Raw genomic sequence first — 22,415 nt, 5'->3', positions numbered from 1 at the left:
GGACAGTGGCTCATAAAGCCACCTTGTCACACAGGGCTCATAAGCTTCAGCAATAAACCATAGCTTTTGAATCGATCCTATCTGTGTTCTTTTCCTTTAACTTTTGCTCTAAAGTGTGTAATATTTTTAGCAAGAACCTAAATACTGTAAGACATTAATAAAAACCAGCCAGTCAACCAAACAAACAAATAAGCAAACACACAAACCCTTAAGACATGTCCAGGACCATGTGAGAGTTTTCTCTCCATCTGAATTTCACTGATGTGTCAAGTCTTCCCAGTTTAACTAGCCAACGAAGCACAAAGTGCAAAGGGACAAGGGACGGACTGAGGGACCCTGTGGCTGCCCGTACATCTTTTTCCAAGTCTTTGTAAGATTGTACAGAGCCGAGCGTAGCTTTCAATTGGGGATCTGTGTAGAGATGTAGCACTCTTTGTCCCACAGAAATTGGCCCCTTTTTGTTGTCTCTGAAATGTCTCTCTGATTTCATTTATTCATTTTAAGGCAGTTCTAACTCTGTGGCTTCTGGCGTGAGCCTAGGAGTTAGTTAGCTTTTCTTGTTCCCCAGGATACCTATCCCCCAGAAACAACTTCAAGAGGACTTATTTTGGCTCTAGGTTCAGGAAACAGAGTCCAAACCAGAATGACAGGGGAGTCTTAATGGCTGGAATGGGCCTATGACAAAGGAGACTTGCCGTGACAGTATCTCGTGTGTCTGTCTCATTTGACCTGCCCAGGAATCAGAGAAAGTTAAACCCACACTGAAGGGCTAGGAGGTTCTAGCTCCTTCCAAAACTGCGTTCAGCCGCAGACTAAGTGTTAAAGTGCGCAACCTGTAGGGGTCATTTCAGATCTAACCTGCGACGGCCGTACTTGTACTTAGCTATGCGGGTGAGACTGCGTTGTGATCTAGGGACAAGATAATGCTTGTGTTGTCTAAATTGTGGTTTCCATAAGACTTAGTGTGCTTTGAAATTGTGTTTTCATTTTTAAAGACTCTCTCTCTCTCTCCCTCTCTCCCTCCCTCTCTCTCTCTCTCTCTCTCTCTCTCTGTGTGTGTGTGTGTGTGTCTTTTTCTTTTTCCCTCTCCACCTCCCTCCCTGCATGTAACCCGCCCCCCCATATGCATGTAAGGTGCCTGCTAAGGTCAGAAGAGGACATTGGGCTCCCTGGAGCTGGAGTTACAGATAGTTATGAGCCGCCTGATGTGGGTGTTAGGAACTGAACTCAGGGCCTTTGGAAGAACAAGTGCTCTTAACTGCTGAGCTCTCTCTCCAGCCTCGGAAATTACTCTTAAAGAGGCAGAAAGTGGGGATGACCTATAAGGATTTTAGAGCGAGGACCTCAAGAGGTCCCTCGTTCAATTCCTTGCTTTTCACTTAATCGAATGGCCAGTAGCAAGTGCATTTTCCAAAGTCCTACCTACTTTTAAAGCTGAGACAGACATCATTTCCATTTTAATATCTGTGAAATATTTATAATGTGTTTGCTACTTTATCTGATCTAAAGCAAGGTTTCCTAAATGTTTTTATTTCACTTAATTATAGTAGTAAAAATGATGAATATTTTGGTGACAGTTTCATTTTCAATTTTTAATGTCCTTAGACTTACGGGTGACAAATTGTTTTTCTTTTTCCTTTGGAGAAATGGCGCAGAGAAGTCCCCCAAATTTCCTGTCTCCTATCAGCAAAACTCCAATAAAGCAGGGAAAATGAGTAATGAAAACTTAGCTTTATTTTAACGGGGCGACATAAGCAGGCTTTTCTTTGGCCTAAGAGTTTATCTTTGAAAAGAAACAAAAAAGAGTTCTGCTTTGATGAGCTATTTTTAAATGATGCCCGTTTATTGTTTGTCCCCAAGATGTGTGGTTAGATACAGAGGTGAGGGGTGAAGGGGAAATGGGACAAATGGCAGCTCTGCCTCTGGTGCCAAGAGAAACAGGACTTTTGCATATGTTTGTCTATAGAAACAAAATGGAAATCCAGCCGGTGAGATACACATCCGGCTGGGTTTCATAATTCTGTTGAGCAACAACTCAGAAACTAGGGTCTTCTACACCGACGTTGGTAATATAAGCATGATGTGTGTGTGTGTGTGTGTGTGTGTGTGTGTGTGTGTGTGTGTGTGTCAACTTTGTTTGAGGGGCGTTCATTTCCACACCTGTCGGAACCTCTGGAAGTGGTTTAGTATTTAATGCTAAGTATCTGCACGCGGGCTGGGCAGCTTCGAGTCAATGGACATCCTGCACCTTGCCTCTGCTTTTGTTTGTTTTCTCCTTAGCAGCATCCTTCACTCAAATGTCACCCAGCCCTCACTGTCTCACTCCTATCCCCAGTGCTCAGGGTAGTGTTTAAGCCCAGAGTTCTCAACCTTCCTAGTGCTTCGACCCTTCAGTACAGTTCCTCATGTTGTGGTGACCGCCAACCATAACATTATTTTGTTGAGTCGTCATAACTGTAATTTTGCTACTGCTGTTCATCATAACGTAAATATCTGATAATCAGAATATCTGATACTTGACTCTCCCTAAAGGAGATCGTAAACCGAAGGTTGAGAACCTCTGATCTCGGCCAAGGCTGTCCTGCGATTCCTATTTCATGAATCCATTCATTTATAAACTGCATCTTACCTTGTCAATCTTCTAGTTTGCCCCGCCTTTTGAAAATGTGAACCGTCTGGCTTCTAGCCTGACCACTGCTTTGAGTCCTTGTCTGAGTAAGTGGCTTTGTGTGCTGCCAAGTGTTAGTCTTTTGTCACTTCTTAATTTTTTGGGGTGTGTGTGTGTTGCATTTGAAATGATCTCACACATCTCCTTTGGAGACTCATCTACGCTTGAGATCCCTAATTTTATCACATTGAGGGATGCACACATGCATAGAAGCCCTTTGAAAACCTCAGCCTGCCTCCTTCCCCAAGTTTGGAGTTTCCATAGAGTTGCAGATTTAGAAACTTGAGCCATCTTTCTCTTCTGTTCACCCTGGGCTTTTATAGCCACTGACCTTAATAAGACATTCTCTGTCCTGGCCTCTTTCCTATACTGACCCCTCTTAACTACCCTTCCTGAGTGGATTCCCAAATTTTGTTGCGCCCCTCCCCAACCTTACATGTTTTGGTTTACTCCATAGCACCATTGATCCACAGCCTGGTCCTACAGGACTGTTGGCCACCATTCGTCACTGTCATCATCTTCATGGGTATGATATTACAGAGCGACAGCAGCTATATACCAGGTCCAACCCTGAAGGCATGGGGTCAGAGATCTTAGTGTTTGTAACTGCATACTTGGTAATGGGGGATGGGAAAGGGTGGAAGGACGTAGGACATGCTGTGTTAGGACCCCACCATGGACACATTAACTGTGCCATGTTCAAGCTTTTCCTCTGAAGATGGCAATGCGACAAGAAGAGTTTTGTGGACAATCAATGAGCTCATACTTTCAATCGATCACGTGAGCAGTCTGGAGAAGTGAATTTGAAAGGAAATAAACCAGCAACCGGAGGGCTAATGACAGATCTGAGACCTCGGGAAAGGTGGTGAGCATGGACGAAAAGGAGCAGCCTTGAGACCTGGAGGGGTTGATCTACGTAGATATGAATATTGAGAGAACATGAGGGGTTGGAGAAAGAGATTCTTTAGCTTTTAGCTGAATGCTCAGAAGAATAGAAAGAGAAGCTTCCCTGAGATAAGTGTGTGGGGAAGAGGTCCCATGACAGAGGCAAGATGTTTTCAATGACACTTTGGATATTCAATTGAGAGGCTGATGGGAGGTCTAGGCAAGGTGTGGCTATAACCAGAGTGGTCCAGAGGGATACAGCGGTTGTGGTAAGGTAACAGGTTGTCCCCACTGAGCCAAGCCATGGGAGCAGATGCACCGGAGACACCTGCAGGATCTCTAGATGGAATCTTAGAGGAGGGAGGATGTCAAGCAGGATATCATGGTAGTTAGAATGCTTGTGAATTGTTACCGGCTTGGGATTAATAAAACTTCCCCGAAAAGGTGTGTGTAACAGAGCATACTGTCCTCTGATCTTAATTTGCAATTTAATTACCTCATACATTGGCACAGACTCACTTTTTATTACCGAATTGCCTTCTAGTTTCGCCTGTGTTTGAGGAAATGGTGTCTAGTTTTTGAGATCTGGTAGATAGTCAGTTGTTTTAGAAGGCATCTGGGGAAGCCTCCCCAGAAGTGGGTTCTCAAGCCCACTTATGCTTTGGTGATTCTTCTCCTGCCTCCTGGAGCTTTCCCCTGAGGCTAGCTTGTCATGGCTTCAGCTTATCTCTCCAAGCAGACTCAAGTCCTGCAGGCAGCGACCGCATATTTGCCCGCCCTGTGTTCCCACCCAACTTAACAGCTCCTGCAGCCTTGTACACCCTAGACGCCACTACTGTTGTCTTATTATTTTAATTCTCCTTTAGAAGAACAAGGGGGAAGGGGGAACTTAGACTTCTGCAGTATCTGAATAAGTCAATAAGTCTTGAAAATGCCTGCTCCAAAAAATGTTTGCAGCATATAATTCTGCTTCTTACTTAAAAAAAGAAAGAAAGAAATTGAAGGACTAAGAATGCCCACAAAGGCCACTGTAAACTTCTCCTGGTTTGTCTTTATTGTTACTTTATATTCAAAAGGAAGACAATGTCTTTTGTCAACTACCTGCTTGCAAACGGTGTTTAATCTCTTGGTATGTTAGAACAAGCTTCCAGAGCTTCTAAATGACATTGCTTACATTTGCCCAAGTTGAATTTGAGTACAGTGAGCACTGTGGTCAGAAAAGCACAATTCTGACTCATCCAGCCCTTATGCTGACATTCTGGTGACTGTGGTCAAGTGGCTTGACCTCATTCCTCTCTCTCTCTCCCTCTCTTTCTCTCTCTCTCTCTCTTTCTTCATCGGTAGAATGACCATCTAAACAGTGGCTCTTGATCAAGATCAAAGGGACGGCCTATTTGAGAAGCCAAATAGAGTGATGGCCTTTGAGGTGCTCAGAACAAAAGTATCACACAAACACAGGAGAATGTATTTTATAGGGATTACAGAATGAGGTCACACTCTGGACACCATCTTTATAGCAAGGGTAGGTAAGCAGATCTGAGCTAAGGGTCCTTGTAAAGAAGACTTCCCTTCCTAGCTCTGAAGCCCAAGGTTGGGAAGGAAGCCCTTTCCTGAAGACTGCCAAGGCTGTCTGAGTTGAAACACTCCCTCAATGTGGGTGCCGAAAACTCATGTTTACCTGTTAAAGAAGAGTGCTGGTGGATAGCAAGCTGGTTAGCGTTCATTATAGGGCATGATGCTCCCAAGATTATATAAGTACATGCTCCTTGTGTGGGTGTCACTTACTACACTGCAGAGAATCTGACACCAGGACACCACACACACACACACACACACACACACACACACACACACACACAGGTCCATGTTTCAATGAGCGCTACTGTTCAGGCACAGTATGAGACACTCTCAGAAGTCACACACCTGTGGAATTTTTAAGATGTTTGAATTTAATTGGATTCCTCAGATGCCAGTGAAAATTTCAGTAGTAGAAATATTGTAGTCCAGTGATATGTGTTAATTGGTAGCAGGATTGAACTAGACATGGGTCATGAGAGGAATCATTTTTCGTGACTTAATAACAAGCACTGGAACTGCCAAACTTGTGAGACACCTGCTCTCAAGCCTCTGGGCTGATACCATTGGCAAGAGGACTTTGAGACTGGCCACTGTGCACCTCTAGCTTCGGTGGCCATTGAGTTTCCAGCGCCATCGTTGACTTCACACACGACCACTTTTCGGAGCTAACCACAACTCTCAAGGGCCTTCTGGAACTTCCAACCGCCCCCGGGCCTGCCACCTGATGGGCTTCATGGTGGACACTGGCTGAGCCTGGTCCTAATGTGTTCTCTGCAGACAGGATTGCCCAGGGGAACTTGCTGCATTTTCTGCCCAAACATTCCCAGCTTGGTGAGATGTCTAGTTACATGAGATTATTGTGACCTTTATGATAGTATGGCATGGTAATGCTCGACTGAATAAAACAAGCATGTTTGAACAGCATATCTAGTATGAACATCCTATTTGTCAAGCACCCCACAGCCCACTGGCTGGGATTTCTGCATTCAGAGATTGGGATAGGGATCTTTGGGTCTGTAATCGTGGCGTTGGCTCTGGTAATATGACAGTAAAATCGGCTTTCCTCAGGGTGGCAATGAGTTTGATGGTATCATCAGTCTGTAGTTCGGCTGTTTCTTGGTCCACCTTGGGTCTGACCACAGTCTAGATCACAGAGTTATGTAACAAAGTCAAAGCTCTGCTGGTGGAAGAGGATCCACGGAGGCAGAGGTTAGAGGCAGTGTGTTCCACACAGTAGTGCCTGCATTCTGACGGCAGCACTGGAGGCTTCCAGGTTCTCCGAATCGTCCATCATCCACACATGCTGTGATAAGTTTTGTTCACCTTGGTCATCTTCATAGGTCTATCAAAGAGGTACTTCGTGGTATTAAATTGCTTTTTTAAAAAAATCGTCAACCATGTCTACCATCTTTACCTGCTTTTATGGCAGGGAGCTATGCTCTCATTGTTTATCAGATAAGTTACTACGGAGACGATCATGCTCTGTCTATATAAGGCAGTCTTACTTTGGAGATAAATAGAAACACAGAGAGATTTGTACTTCAAATGACAAAGTTCTTGAACAAAACATTTTTTTAAAAATTAAAATAGCAGTATATTAAGCTTTGAGAGAAACCCAGGGCAGTGAGAGGGAGCGTCTTCAATGTGGATCAAGCCCTTGTGATTTAATTGTCCACCGAGAAGTTTGAAATCACCAAGACCCAAAGCATGAAATTTAAGACCAGCCACCTTAGAAAAATGGAATTAACAGGGATAGGAGAAATAAGCATTGGTTCCTGTGAGGTCTTTGAGGTCACTGTCCATGGATTTCCATCATGAAAATGTAGCATGGACATATTGATCATCACAGCATGGAGATACTAATGACACAAAATTGCTAAAATAAGTAGAGGGCAGAAACTGAATGTTGGGAAATAAATCGTGGGGAAAAGAAAATAAATATGGGGAAACTAGTTAGTGATTAAAGAGGGGAAGGAAGAAAGGGAGGGAGAGAGGGAGGGAGGAAGGGGTTACACGGACAGTGCCCTGGCAATGTGTGCCTAAGCTTCCTTGGCTGTCCGTCACAGTCCAGGTACTTCCTAAGTCATAGCAGTGCCTTACCTCCCTTCATCTTAGAGAAGCTCTTGAGGTAGATGAGGATATCATCACCATTTTACTAACAAGGAAACCAAGGACCAGACATATTACATTTTGCTCAAGAGGATGGAGCCGGGTGCCAATACCAGGTGGCCCAGCTACAGAAGCATCTCTCTAAGGTAGGCTGCTGTGGAAGCCTTATGATAGGCTGATGGCTGGGACAGCTCAAAGTACAAACAGTGGGTGTGCCTTTCCCCCCAAAATGGCTTGACCTGTTTTTCGAGGCCATCTTTTGAAGAAGTACTTAGTTTTTGTTCAGTTATAAACAACCAGATATTTAAGTGCCCATCCCCACAGTTCTCAGCATCCGGACTCTTCTTTTCATGGTGGGTAGGCCAGTGAAACAGAAAGAAGCATCCCCAGTCAGCAGAAAGAGGGAAGCATGCTCCCTGTCTCTCTTACAAAGCACTAATGCCCTCTATCAGGATTTCATTTTCATGATTCGATTTCCTCTCAAAGATGCCAGAGAGAATTACACAGATGCGCACACACACACACACACACACACACACACACACACACACACACACACACACTGCTGGTGGGGGTTGCAACATGGACATTTCAATGAGAAACAAGCATTTAAGTTATAATGTAGACTCAAAAGTGCAGAAGTAAAGCTATGCAAATACAAGAAAAACATTCCAAATAGAAGGCACAGTAAGCACAAAGTCCTGGGCTTTCCTTACCTCTTTCTTCCCCTACGTGGGACACACTGGTTCTCTACAGTGACTTAACGGACTCCAACGATCTTTGTGCCTCAGGATTAGTATAGTGATTTGAACTCTAGAACTAAAAAAAAGAGTCATGTTGCCCTCAGAAGACCAACAAAAATCATTTTTTTAACATACCCTTTAAACCAATGATTAATTTTGTCATTGTTTTGATTTGTTGTTTTGCTTCGTTCGGTTTGGACAGGTTCTCCCTTTGTAACTCAGAATCAAGGAAGTGAGATCCTCCTGCCTCAGCCTTCCAGGTGCCCATGTATCACCATGCCTGGGCAGTGATTTCTGCTTTCACAGAAAAAAATTACTGGAGAAAAAAACTATTGCTAGAACAATGTTAATAGTAATGAGGAAAGGCTAAAATAATTTCAGTGCCTGACATTTAGAGAAATGATTAAATCATATTATCCCCAAGATCAGAATTATTTGAAGATAAAGGGCTATGGTGAAATATATTTCAAGTCAATGAAAACGCACATTACAAAATCACCATTCGTTCACCACGTGCTGTGTGTTTGGTTGCATATGAACACAGTATAAAGACTGTAAGAGAACGACGTTTATTTCTTACTTCTGATTTCCTTTGTTTTATTGTAACAAAGCATCACTCTGTTAGCCCAGGCTGGCCTCAAACTCACTTTGTAGCCCAGGCTGAATTTCAATTTAGAATAATATTCCTGCCTCAGTTTCCTGAATATTGGGATTACAGGGTTGAGTCCCCATGCCTAGCTGAAAGCAAGTTATTAAAAAAAAAGGCATTATAGGGTGTAGAATATAGTGGACAAGGACAGCAAGATAGGAAGTGTGTCTGATATCGACAGCCAAGAACTGGGCCGTAGATGACCCTGCTTCCAGGGTAGGCGAAGATACTGCGGTCGAAGAAGTGTCCTTCAAGCCTTACTGGAAGTAACATTGACTGCAGAAAAAGCGAGCCACGTCAGCAGATGAGGTTTATTTTTGGATTAAAAAATTACTTTAAAGAATGTTTTAGGTCTATGATCACAGCCCATATCCAATTACAGCATTAAAACAAAAAACCTCTGTGAAGGCTTTAATTTTTAGCAGATCTTGTACTTTGATACTGTGTACGACTGAATTCCAGAAAAGCAGGGGATTTTAGCAAAGCCCATCGGAACCGTGTAGTAGAGCCTGGACTGTGTTGAGACATGAAGCCTTTGAGCTTGTCCTAGCGGGTCATATTGGAATGTGACAATAAACCCCCTAGAATTCCATTAGGCCCCTAAAATGAGGGGCATAAGCTTTACATTAGCGCAAGGCTCAAAGGCATAGCGAGCGGGGGATTTCACGGTTGGTTTGGATTTAAAAGTTGAGTATGGCAGGCTTATGAAGGAAAAAAGGAGCTTCCTTAGCCACAGTGGATACTGGCTTCCTTGAAATCTCATTTGAAATCTTCTCCACCTTGCTGGTCTTTCAATCATTAACAAGTAAAGAGATATGACCTCCATAGTCCCTGTCGTCAAGGAAAATCACTTTTAGCACACGCCTAGGATCCCTTTCAAAATGTGTAATAGTGTGGTTTCAACGGTCATATGCCTCGGTCGAGGGCTGCTTCAGAGCCTTAGGGGCTGCCGTGCAATTCTTTGTGTCTAAGGGGGTGTCATGTCCCAGTTTAGCTTCAGTTTATGAGTATAGATGTGGCACCGATAGGAGCTGACATCGCTGATGTCTGCATAGCTGTTTGTTTTGTGGGAAACAGGAGAGAGCTAGAGCTGGCGTTGCAGTGGTGCCCTGTGGGTGGGATGGTTTATCTGTTCTGATGGGAAGACTGGCCAGTACACAGAGCAACACCACGTAGAAGTTACTGAGTCACATGGTTAAAAGTGCTAGAGCTAGAATCGTGCCCTTTGCTTTTGAAATTCGTCTCCCTCTCTCTGAGTTCCAGGAAATACGTTACAGCGTGCAAGCTGCAGTCCTTTAATGATATGGGCGGGTCAAGGTATAGGAGGCGTAGAGATAACTTAGAGCCTTTTCCTGCTGTCTGTCTGTCTGTCTTCCGCGGATGGTGGCCCTCTGCCACCCTTCCTGAGCCCCAGTGTGCTAGTCCAAGGCAGTAACCACTCCAGGAACCCTTCCCGGGATGCTGGAGTGAGCAGTGAAGTGGGAGAGATGAGCGTTTTATTTCCATTTGTCTTATGGGACTTAGCGTCTCGCAGAATGTGTTTTCGTTTACTTGTAGGCTTGTCTTACCTTCCTCTGTTGGGTTATAAACTTGTTGAGTAAGGAAGGGTCTCGTTTAATTTTCAGTGAACAAGAGGGTTGGCAAACAGAATTTTCTTCCATCCAAGTTCTTGTTAACTGAGTTATGTGGATTCCTTTGTTTGGTTGTGCCGTTCAAAATGATATGGAACCCTTTCAGATGATGACTTTGCTTGCTATCCGTACAGATTCATTGTGTTCCGTGAGCTACTCTGCACTTTACTGCAGTAGACGCTGCCCAGCTGTAGGGTAATGCAGATAGTCTTAGTGTGTTCACAGCATGGAGACTAAACCGTGATGCTTTCGTGGATTCAATACATAAAAGCATTTCCGGTGTACTCCATCTCAGCTTATAGCGAGTCATGCGCTCTCGAAGGTAAGGAGCATCTCTGCTCATGTAATCCTTGACACGTTTGGTATTCAGAGAGGTTCATTCTCTTACCCCTTCTGGTTAATGCTCTCTTGGCATCAGAGGATTAGCCACGACATCCTTTAAAGTTCTCATTCGCCTTTCTCAAGATAACAGGACGTGGCCACGAACAGTTTATGAAAAAGAGACCAGAGGAAGAAAGAACTGCTGTACTCAAGGCTGGCAGCTAAACCAGAGGCTGGTGAGGCACGGAAACAAAAACAAAAAACTATGTCCAAAACTATAGGAAGACCCGGGTATGTTCTGGGCCAAGCTCTCTGGCAGAACTTTGAGTCAAGTAGCATCTGGTGTGAGAGTGCTGGCAAGAGTAGAGGAACAGAAAGGTCTGTTTGTCCTTAGGTGAAGCCAAATACATTGGGGTTCTGATGACGGGCATAGCGGGTGGGCGTGTCTGGTAAAGCTCTCTGTCCTGAGTCTCCTGGTGGTGACGGAGAAAGGTGAGCTTTGGTACTTTGCACCTGCAAGGAAACGTGGTCCCTTTTCTCCCACAACAAAAGAGATGTTTATTTCATTTAGGCAAGGGCCACAGTGTAATTGCAAATGCCCGTGTAGTTGTGTAATCGAATTGGTGGTAACCTATTTTTAGAAACCTTAAGAAGCAGACCACAGGGTTGCCTGTGGAAAGTGAGAAGCAGGTTGCTGAGGGGACTGTGTCGCACATTGTCGGGGGTGCTTGTGTGTCACGTGCTGCCGCTGCAGGGTAGACTCTGCTCTGGCCTGTCACAGGCACCGCAGGCTGGCCCACAGTGCTCACCCAGGCTACTCCTCCAGCATCTGGCTTGTCCCTAGCTACTCCAAAAGCCCGAGAGCTCACCGGCCGCTGCACTTCAAGCTTCACAGCCTTGAATATTTCGTTCTTCTCTATTTCTCTTCTTGCCTCTGTCTGGGTTTTCCACAGGGCCCACCCGTGAATACATCTAAAGTTTTGTCCGTTTATTTATCCTTTCAGAACAGCTGTTTTTATCAGCCTTTTGGATTGCTTTCCTCATCTCCATGTATCTCTGCTCTGATCTCTGCTGTTTCTTTCTTTTGCCAAGCTAGTTCCTTGAAATGCTTTGCCAGGCTGCTAATTTGAAATCCGTACATACACATACTTGTGTATTAGCACTATTTATTTACTGTAGCGCTGAGGATTGGTCCCAAGACCCTGGCGCATTCTAGGCAAGCTCTGCTACTGAAGTTTATGCCTCAGACAATCTTTTTTTCATTCATTCATTCATTCATTCATTCATTCATTCATTTTTCTGGGTTGGTACCTACTGCTCTGAATGTCCCTCTTTGTCCTGCTTTTTCTATATTCTTTCATTTTTGGTATGTTGTATTTCCATGTGCATTTTGTGCACACTAACTCATCTAATTGTTTGCTCTTTGATTAGTGCGAAGAATGATAGCTAAGCCCAATGCTCCCTGAAGAGGAGTTTAAAGTGTCGCTTTCCTTTACATGTAAAGTACATGTAAATACATATACACGTACTTTACGTCTGTTAGGTTTAGGGAGGAACAAGTGAATAAAAGTTTTCTCAGTTAACTTAAAACACCTGTGAATGCCCGCCCTCGGTCTGCACAAGAATGCCCGCCCCATAAACACAGATGGAGGAGAGAAGCTCAAGGGGCCCTACTCCTCACTGTGGAACTATTCACAACGATAGATTCGGCGGGAGAGGGGGAGAGTCATTGCCTTCAGTTGTGTGTCTACTTGTAATCTCCCTAGCTCTAAGGCACAGTTCAGTCCAGAGGTCCCCTAGATGGTCCTGGCTTAACTAAGCGCATCATAGCACCACCCAAAAGTCATAAATCTGAGACTAGGACAGGTAAGGATGGCGAACGGAGCTAATGTAGAGGGTGGACAGAAAGAGTGATCAGAATCCATTATATACACACAGAAGATTGTCAAAGAATAAAATTTAATTATATATCAATCAATAAATTTAATTAATAACAAAGCTTTCTTTCATTTCCTTATTGTATGCAAAAGCCAAAATCGTCAGGGGTTAATTTTTGACTAGTGTTGACTAGTTTTGTGTCAACTCAACACGAGCCAGAGTCATCTGAAAAAAGGGACCCTCGATGGAGAAAATGCCTCCGGGAGATGAGGCTGCAGGCAAGCCTGGAGGGCATTTTCTTAATGATTGATGGGGGAGGGCCCAACCCAATGTGGAAGGAACCACCTCAGGTCTGGTGGACCTGGGTTCTATCAAGACGTAGGCTGAGCAAACCAGGGCTAGCAAGCTGTAAGCAGCACTCCTCCATGGCCTCTGTGTCAGCTCCTGCCTCCAGGTTCCTGCCCTGTTTGAGTTGCTGTCCTGACTTCCTTCAGTGATGGAACTAACTGTAAGGCAAATAAAGCCTTTCGTCCCTGACTTGCTTTGGTCACGGTGTTTCATCGCAGCAATAGAAACCCCAGCCTGGGCACTAGTGCCTGGTCGGAGGCTGTGAGGTGCAGGGTGCAGATGATGAGCTGAAGTTTGGCTTCACCTTCTGCTTCTGCAGCTCCCATGTGACCTCAGGAAAGTCAGTCATCTGCTTAAGTCGGTTCCTTAAGGCCTTCAGCTGCAAAACGGGATGGCTGTGTTCTTTCTTCGTCTAGTTTCTCTGCAATAAACCTTCAAATATTTGCTAATGTTTATTGGACTACTTGACTGATCAAAGCACAAAGTGCACATGGGAAGCTGATGAGGTCACTTCTACTAAGGAGCTCACAGTGTGAATGGGGAGATCTGCTTCGGAGATATCACAGTCCCCGGGGGGGGGGGTGCGAAGGAAAATGAGTTTCAGTCGGTGTCACTGGAGGACAAGATCATGCCTGGTAACCACTTGTTTGCGAGAGCCATACAGAATTGGTAAAATGTAGAAGAAACTGTAGACAAAGGAAGACCTAGGTGAGCAGGAAGGACAAGAAGAAAGGCTCAAAGGTAAGGACAGTGTGTCCATTTAGTTAAGTGCTGGGCCGGACTCGAACCCTGGTAGCTTTCAAAGATGGACGGCGGGTTTCCCCATGTTGTCAGTGTTCGTTGGTGTAGCAATGAATGCTTGTTCCTGTGGCTTCAAATGGCCCTGAGACTCACGGGAATAAACATGTCTACAGAAGAGAATCGAGACTGATAAAGAAGGAAGACACACCTATCTGTAAAACCAGAGTCTGACTGGAAGGCCACTCCGCAGAGCATTTGGTGAGGTTAAAGGAGTGGGCAGCCATCTGCTAGATGGTTGTGGGGATCTTCTGCCAACCCGACAGATGGTGGCGAAGGCTATTACCTCATTGCCACAAACTGAAAAACTGGAAAAGGCAATAGGAAGTGATTGCATCTGCTTCTGCGGCAGGAATAATAGGGCCACCTCCCCGTCCCGCTATGTGTGGCCTCTTTTAGGTCACTTTGGATATAACAGAAAAGCTTGTTTGGGTAGATCTTACATTGACTGCTAAGGAAAAATTACCTCATGAGTTGAAACCTGGGAAACCTTTGAAGCTGGAGGTCATGAGTTCTTGGGAGTTTTTTTTTTTGTTTGTTTTGTTTTTTTTTTGTTTTTGTTTTTGTTTTGTTTTTTTTTTTTTTTTTTGGTTCTTTTTTTCGGAGCTGGGGACCGAACCCAGGGCCTTGCGCGTCCTAGGTAAGCGCTCTACCACTGAGCTAAATCCCCAGGCCCCCCCCCCCCCCTTTTTTAAAGCAAACTTGAGAGCACTTTTAGATTTGGAGGATGTGTTAACTTCTGTTGTTATGACAAAACAATTGAGGAAGATCAGCTTTAAGAATCGTTGTACTCACAGTTTTGGAAGGGTCAGCCCTTCCTCAGTCTGGTGGCCTGCCACTTTCAGCCTATGGGAAAAAGGCTTTTTATGGTAGCAGGGTGTGGTGGAGGAAGGTGTTTACTTTATAGCATCCACACCCCAAGGATGTAATTACCATCCAGTTGCCCCCAGCTACTAAAGTTTGCATTACTTCTTAATAGTGCCATCGGTGGGTGACCAAGCCCTGAGACACAGGTCTTTGGGGACTCTACAGGTTCACAATACGGAAGAATTCTGTCATGTATAGCAGTAGAGAGAATTCTTGGCATCTCACCTTTAGGTTCCCCTATCATTGCCCTACACTGGTATGGTATGCCTGTGTTGAGTCCAGAGAGGATAATGATTTTTAACTTCAGTCTACAATTGACTCAGGTTTTTCATTTCCCCCCGTGTCTCCTTCTTCTGAGATCCTACCACATGACCCCTTGGGTTCCCCTTGGTTGTCTCTTGGATTTTCCCCTGCTCTTCTTGACCTTGACAGGGTTGAGAATTACTGCAAAGTGTTTTTAGGTAAAGTCCCTCGATGGAGATTTGTCTGATGTTTTTATCGTTAGGCCAGCATAGTGTATCCTGAGAAGGTAAAGGGCCATGCTCACCACAGCACATCAGGATTCCTCAGGTCAGGAGGACTTGTGACTACCGATACTGCTCCGGACTAGCTGGCTGCTCGCCCGGTGTCCTAACTGAAAAGGTTTCCTTTTACTTCCTGCTGGTTTAATTCTGGAATGGCCAGCAGGGTGTTGCTATGATCAGCCTACTGAAAGAGATTGGCAAGTGATACACCTTCTCATTAGGGTAGATGTGGCTTCAAAATGATGTGGAATTCTTCTGCATGGAAGATTTGTCTTCATTCTCCATTTCACTCAGTTACGTGGGCTAGTAACTCATTTCCGTATATCTTGCCCTGTTTTTCCCTTCGAGTTGCAATCAAAGATCCCTTTATTTTGTAGCTTAGCTCACCCAGCCTTGGAGCCTTTTCTTCCTCTTTCAGTCCTTCCTGTATCCCTTCGGATTCCCTCAGTGTCGAGGGGCTCATCTGAGTGTATCTTCCAGGACACTGGGTGCTCTTGTCTCATCTCGGACCCTGTGGAATTTATAAGAATGACAAAGGGACCCACGCCATGAGATGTATTGTCGACGTGGATTTGGAAAGCATCAGCGGGAATGAAGCAAACCTTAGAGTGTTTCGAGGATCTGGGATGAAGGCGAGATGAGAACGTCTGAGACTCTTGACTGCATAAACATGATGAGACTTCATGAGCGAGGGAGAGAGAGGGCAAGACACCTTGTGATTAATTGAGGTTTTTAAAAAATCATGCACAGGAAATGGAGAAAAGCTCTATAGTTAGAGTGAGATTTCCAAAATTATCACCATTCGAAGCTACTGACTTCCGGTCCGTGAAAAGCCTTATGTGGTTCGTCAGTGTGGTTCTGCGGCTCACCCCCACCCCAGCAGTATCGAAATGGAAGCTGCTTTCATTTCCCTGAAGTCAGTTACAATCCCAGTTCATTCACCGAACAGGTTTCGATTTAACACCCCTGTGCGAACTCGTTTAAGCCCTAACAGCGCGTCGGTGAACAGACCTGCTGAACTCTGTGTTCCCACGGAGTATACACCTCATTCAGGAAGACAGGGTCTCAAATAGGGAGTTTAAAAAAAATATGTCAGGTGAACAATACATGCTGTAGCGCAAAGGTAAGGGACATGGAGCATCCTGGAGTGGGGCCATGGGATTGTTGTTTATATAAGGTAGCGCGAGAAATCCCCACTGATACGGGGACCAGGTGGACGCAACAGAGTGACCTGGGAAAGCCTAGCACAGTGCCTGTGGCGGGAGGGTGCTCAGCGCTAGGCATCCACAGCAAGTGAGGCTGGAGAGGGCTCCACACGGCGGAGATGCAGACTGAGAGGGCAAACACTTGTGCCTAGGCAGGGAGCACTGCTCACAGAATGTGTGAGTGGCTGTCCCCAGAACTAAGAGACATTTTGGATGCAGGACCTAAGAAGCTGTTGGGACATGGGCTTTTGTTTCAGAGGCATCAAGAATTCTGAGCAGAGAAACCAGGTAATTGGTTTCACACTTGAATGGGCTGCTCTGGCCACTGTGAGTAGTGGGGACTGAAGAACAGAACTGGGGACACTGCTTCAGAGATCTTTTTATCTATTAGTATGTGCCAGTGTGTTTTAATTTTATCCTGTTTTATGTTTCATATGTGCACAATTGTCTGCACACCACCTGCCTCCTGTGTATCCCAATACTGTCCTTCGATGACTCCGTAGTGTTTAAATATCTGTATGCTTGTTTGTGTGTTTCTTCTTATGCTATAAACAGTAGGAATAAGTGTCCTTAAATGACACAGGATCATTACTTTCTAGCTCTAGAGGTCAGAAGTCCTAAAACTGAGGCACTGGCTGGAAAGTGCTCCTACTGGGGTCCCGCCCCTGCCAGGAGCATAGTTCCCTAACTCTCCTAGCTTCTCAAGGCTGCCATCATCCCTGACTCGAAGCTCTGTCCATTCCGGTCTCTCTCCTGTCCTTTGCCACCCCGGCCGCCATGATCAGCAAGTGCCTTCTTCTGTCCCTTGCTCTCCATGCTCCCATTTCTACAGACCCTGTGACGGCAGTGGTCCTTCCTCCACAGTCCAGAGCTTTAATTTAATCATATCTGTAGAACACCACTCTCCTTAGACTGTATCATCCCCAGCTGGGATTCTTTGAGAGACCATTGTTCAGCCTAGCACGGGTCCTGTTTTGGACGTTGTTGTTCTATTCCCGGGGCGGGGGGTGGGGGGCGGTATGCATCTGGGGCTGGCCTGACAGGGATATAACCTCCAACATTTGTGCACTTTGTCTTTTTCTGAGTGTGTCCATTGAGATACATGTGCAGGTGTAGGGTTCCTAGGGCAAAGGCTATGAGCATCTTATCTATTTGCTGTCTGAATATATGGCTGTATTATCAGTACATATGTGACTATGACCTTTCTTAGCCAAACTCTTTTTTTACACTCAAAGGTGTGTTTCCATAGGATCTTGCAAAAACATTTCATTAAGCGGATTCGATTTCCTTGTTGGTTTACTTCAATGTTTTGGAGAGAGAGAGAGAGAGAGAGAGAGAGAGAGAGAGAGAGAGAGAGAGAGAGCGAGCTCGCAAGCGCGCACACACGTGCACATGTGCAATTGTGTGGTATCACATATTTTTGAGGGCAGTTGCTTCGTTTTGCTGGTTAGTCATATCTGGGACCAGAACATCAGAGACAGAGTAGAACATTGCTTAGGTAGGTAAGGCTGGCATTAATAAATGATCTATACAAAATTAAAAACTCTGCTTTTACGTCTCATCCAAGAAATGGTCTTTGAAATGAATTAAAAGGGATTCAGTGGACAGGAAAGATCATTCCAGTAATCTGGGCAAGTGCCTATCTCTGGAACATACACGATCAGATTGCAGGGTGCTAAAAGTGTCAGTTAGCAGATATCGGTGACTGCCATTGAACACAGAGTAGATCTTGGAGAGCAAAGGAGCTTCCCAAACACATGGGGTATACATATGTTCTGCATAGTTTGGAAAGGTCCAACCTGGGCCAGAGTAATGGCTTAGTGGGTAGAGGGACTTGCTGCCAAGATGACAATGCAAATTTGAGCCCCTGGACTGACCTAGATGGTGGAAGAAGAGAACCAGCTCCCATAAGCTATCTGGTACTTTCTACTCCCACACTATGACATGAATGCATACACCCTACACACACACACACACACACACACACACACACACACACACACCATACCACACCACACCACAATACTATTGTTGGCAAAGAGTTTAATGAGCTAGCTAAACTTGTAGAATATATAATATGTAATATGAAGTTGCTATCTCTCAACTGTGAAAGTAGTTTCAAACCAAATCAATTTACAGGAGTAATGAGAACATTTTTAAGTTGGGTTGTATTTACATTGGAATTTCAGTTGACTTTCCTCCTTTTCCTTTCTCGTTTTTCTTTTGTTTTGTTTTCGCGGTGCAGTAGCACATGTATGGCAAACATGATAGTTTTGAGGTTACTTTCTGTCCTGGTGGGAGAAGGCCGAGCCCACCAGCATCTGGTTGACGTGACATCATGATGGAAGGCCACTGGTCTGGGAGGGAAAGAGTGGAGCCTCTCTTCTGGCACTGCCATGAGCTTGTTGTCCTCTTGTGTCCGTTGGCCTCCTGTGTCTGAGGGCTTTTAATCTAAAAGTTGGAGGCGGTGAGGGGTGGGATGCTGGTAATCGCTCCGTTCCGATCTCACCGTGCACCATGCTCCATCCTGTGCAGCGCCCAAGTTTATTCTGTGTTCTTGGTCACTTTGGGCACATTTCTAAGCTAAATAGACTCTTGTAAGTGATTCCTTGGGAATCCTATAAGCAAACTGTCCTTATTTTGGACCCTTCCCTATAAGGCTCATTTAACATCGAAGGCGAGGGGTTAAAATATTGAGTCTCTTTGATCTGAGGAAGATTTCTTGTTCAAATGCTGGCCTGCCCCCTTGGGATTTCTGGGTAAGTCTCCCCTTCCACAGGCAGGACAGGCCTGCAGTGTCTCGCTCATCTACCTGGCACTGCACCATCTCATCTACCCCTAGCCCTCAATTCTTGGTTCTTCTTCCTCACCCAATCCAGCTTGATTTACTTGTAACTAATGCAAGGCCTTAATTTGAATTTCTGTTGTTTTTTTCCTTTGTTCCAAGCAGGTATTGGAGTAAATTGAGAAAAGCATTTAGTGTAGTTTTAGGGGTAGTATTAAGGTGGAAAGAGAGGTCCTATGACGAGGGCAGCTCACACCAATGACAGACACAGGCTTCTCTTTTTTCTTTTCTTTTTTTTTTTCCTTCGGAGCTGGGGACCGAACCCAGGGCCTTGCGCTTGCTAGGCAAGTGCTCTTCTGCTGAGCTAAATCCCCAACCCCAGACACAGGCTTCTTTCTCAACGAGTGTGTCTTAACAATAGGCACACTCGGATTCTCATGGTGTCTGACGTTACTGTTGAAAGCATCCTTAAAGAATGTTTCTTCCTACCTAAGTCCGAGTGTACCATGCACTGGGAGAGGACAGGCTGATAAGATAAACATAGGTTACCAGGTTCAAGGAATTGCACTGTGCTAGGGCACAATGGAGACAAGCATATGCCTTTCCTATAAGCAGACGTCACAGTCTTGTTTGTGAATCTTTCCCCTTTGTAATTTCATTCCACCCTCTCAGGAGTCAACAACAGTCCTTGAGCCTCACTTTACTCTCGCTAGTCTAATTTTCTTCTGAGATTGCTCAGTAAACATAATCGAGTGTATATTTTTACACACATAGCATATTGCTTTTACATTTTCACACAACCCAGGCTTTATTTTTGAAAGTGTTTTTCAAACTCCTTTTTGGAGTTTGGGTTTGCTCCTTTGTTTGTTTGTTTGTTTGATTGTTTAGTGTGTCTGGTTTATTGTGTCAGGATCTCACAGTGATTGGAACTGGAGTGATGGCTCAGTGGTCAAGAGCACTTGGTTCTATTGCAGAATTAGTTTGCCAGCTCCCACATCATTGATGGTTCAAAACCATCCTTAACTCCAGTTCCAGAAGATCTGATGCCCTCTTCTGACCTCCTTGTGCATCAGGCACAAACCTAGCACACACTCATATATTCAGGTAAAACAGTCATAAATATAAAATGAAAAACATCTAAGATAACAGATCTCAGAGTGTGGCGTTTTGGATTGAGAGGTACACTGATATGGTTCTTCATTTATTGGGGGCTCCCTTTGTTTTGATCAGCAGGATAAGCTTTAAAGACTACTTTGACGCTTCAGATCCTTTCCTTAAAAATCATAAAATATTTATGACTTGTTTACATACTCAAACATGCACTTCAGCTCCCTCCTGATGCATTCTGTCAATGCAGAAACAATTGGGGGCCGTATTTCTAGTTTCTAGTCCTCGCTCATCTATATCTCTCATTTGGCTTCTTCCATGAATTCTTCCCAACACTAGCACCAGCGTCCTTCCAAGGCTCATCCTGGGCTCCCTGCTACTGTGCCCATGCACACTCTAGGTTTTGCCCTAAGTTCTTCTGAGAACTGGAGCTAATGTCATCTTCTTGGTGTGAGTTCATTTTATCTTACAGAGAGTGACACTGCATGCTGTGTGCTCTCTCCCCAGCACAGGTATGTCTTGGAGTCCCACGTAGGTTTCTAATTAGTACCTTGGGCAGGAAGTAAACTCTTCATTACTGCTGCGGACTCTTCTGCTGATTTGAGAGAAGTGTTTCTCTCCTGTCACCACCTGCAGATAGCCCTCTGTGTCTCTGTCCTTGCAGGTCATGCCTAAACAGTTAGTTACCCAACCTCGACCAACAAAGACACGTGACGACAAACAGGAAGCCACTTCTGTGTGGCTAACAGCTCTCCTATACGTACATATCGGGTACCTGAATTTTCTCTCTGAAGAAGCAAAGGTGATTGGATGGGTCTTGTGCTTTCGTTTTGAGTTCTGGTTTAGGTGGTGTGTTGTTCCTGAGGCTAAAGAAGTACTAAATAAAACCTTTAAAACCTTCACCATGTAACTGGTTTTGGAGAGGTTTTGGTCTGACTGATAGTAGATGTTGGGGGATTGGTTAACTGTTAAATGGCTCCGGTGAGGTGTGACATAATGGGCAGGAAGTTAAGTGGCTGTGGCGGGTGCGGCTAAGGACAGAAATGATCCACTGCCACTCTGCAGTCACAGATGTGCACAGCATGAGCACCAAGGTATTTTTCGATATACGCTTATCAGGAAGGTCTCTGGAAACAGGTTGCAGGGTGCAGTGCAGGAAAAGAGATAGCTTGGAATTGGGGTTCCCGGTCAGTAGCTCTGATGAGATCATCAAGGTTCCCTCTGCAACCGAGCTGTTTGCCTGTCATAAACTGATATGACTCAGGGCAAATATTTATTTAGTGAGAAGTGTAGGTGTGCACAATAAGGCCTCCTTCTTTATGGAGTGTTTCCTCATGACGCTCATTAGCTGGGAGCAGCTCAGACTGTAAATGTCATATGATGTCAGCATAAGCCGTCCTGTGGCTAGTTATCTCTGAGCCTTAAGATCTCAGGCTCAGATAGGAGTTGATGGGCCAGAGATGTTTTGCTGATAAAGTGGGAGGGAATAGTGGAAGTAGAAGATCAGAGTATTCTTAGTATTTCTGTTTTTATTCCAATTTGATTTTTTTTTTTTGAGACAGGCTTTCTCTGTGTAGCCCTGGCTGGAATCTAAAGAGATCCCTCGTAGATCAAGCTGGTCTCAAACTCAGAGATTCACCTGCCTCTAACTCCTGAGTGCTGGGATTAAAGGCGTGCGCCCTGCTACTCTTTAGTATTTCTGAATGGCGCTTAAGGAGTTAGTATGTTCTGTCACTCCATAGCACAGATAAAATGATCGTTCATGCCTTAAAGTTCATTTTAGAATCCTTTTATAAGCAAATGTACATATGAATAAGTAAAAACAAATTTAAAATTTTGAATTATATATACATTTTAATAATCTTGTGGTTTTGAAAAGGTTATAGTTTTCTCCTTCCACCATGTGGGCTTCAGGGACTAAACTGAGGTCATCAGGCTTGATGACGAGCATCTTTACCCACTGAGCCATCTCACCAGTCTCTGCTTATGCGGTGTTTTTCTTTGTTTTATTTTTGTTGTTTGTTTGTTTTTAAGATCTCACTCTATAGTCCAGATAGGCCAGGAACTCTATGTAGCCCAGGCTGGACTTGAACTCACGACCTTCCTGCTTCAGCCTCTTAAGCCCTGTGATAAAGCACCGTCTATAATATCTCCTCTTTTGGTTCATTTTTGAAACGCTAGGGATTAAACCCGGGACCTTGCGCTTGCTTGGCAAGCACTGCGCATGCACTGCGGAAACGGAGCCTTGCGCATACTAGACAAGCACTGCGCATGCACTGCGGAACCGCTCTCCTAGCCACAAAAAAATTACTTGTTTTA

At 44.7% G+C, this 22,415-nt stretch overlaps 1 protein-coding gene across 3 annotated transcripts in view; it reads left to right on the top strand.

The window, feature by feature from the left end:
* The window catches only part of Pip5k1b (phosphatidylinositol-4-phosphate 5-kinase type 1 beta), a 283,946-nt gene that overhangs the window by 15,739 nt on the left and 245,792 nt on the right, over positions 1-22,415 (top strand). The window contains exon 1 of one of the 3 annotated variants that reach the window (XM_087564151.1): positions 13,320-13,551. The exons of the other annotated variants lie outside the window; for them this stretch is intronic. The gene's annotated coding sequence lies outside the window, so the exon portion shown is untranslated. Of the gene's footprint in view, positions 1-13,319; positions 13,552-22,415 lie in introns of those variants that run through there. 3 annotated transcript variants of the gene reach the window in all.

This window comes from Rattus norvegicus, chromosome 1, assembly GCF_021556685.1.
Source record: "Rattus norvegicus strain SHRSP/BbbUtx chromosome 1, alternate assembly SHRSP_T2T, whole genome shotgun sequence".
Lineage (NCBI taxonomy): Eukaryota > Metazoa > Chordata > Mammalia > Rodentia > Muridae > Rattus > Rattus norvegicus.
This window is presented reverse-complemented; position numbering and strand designations above follow the sequence as displayed.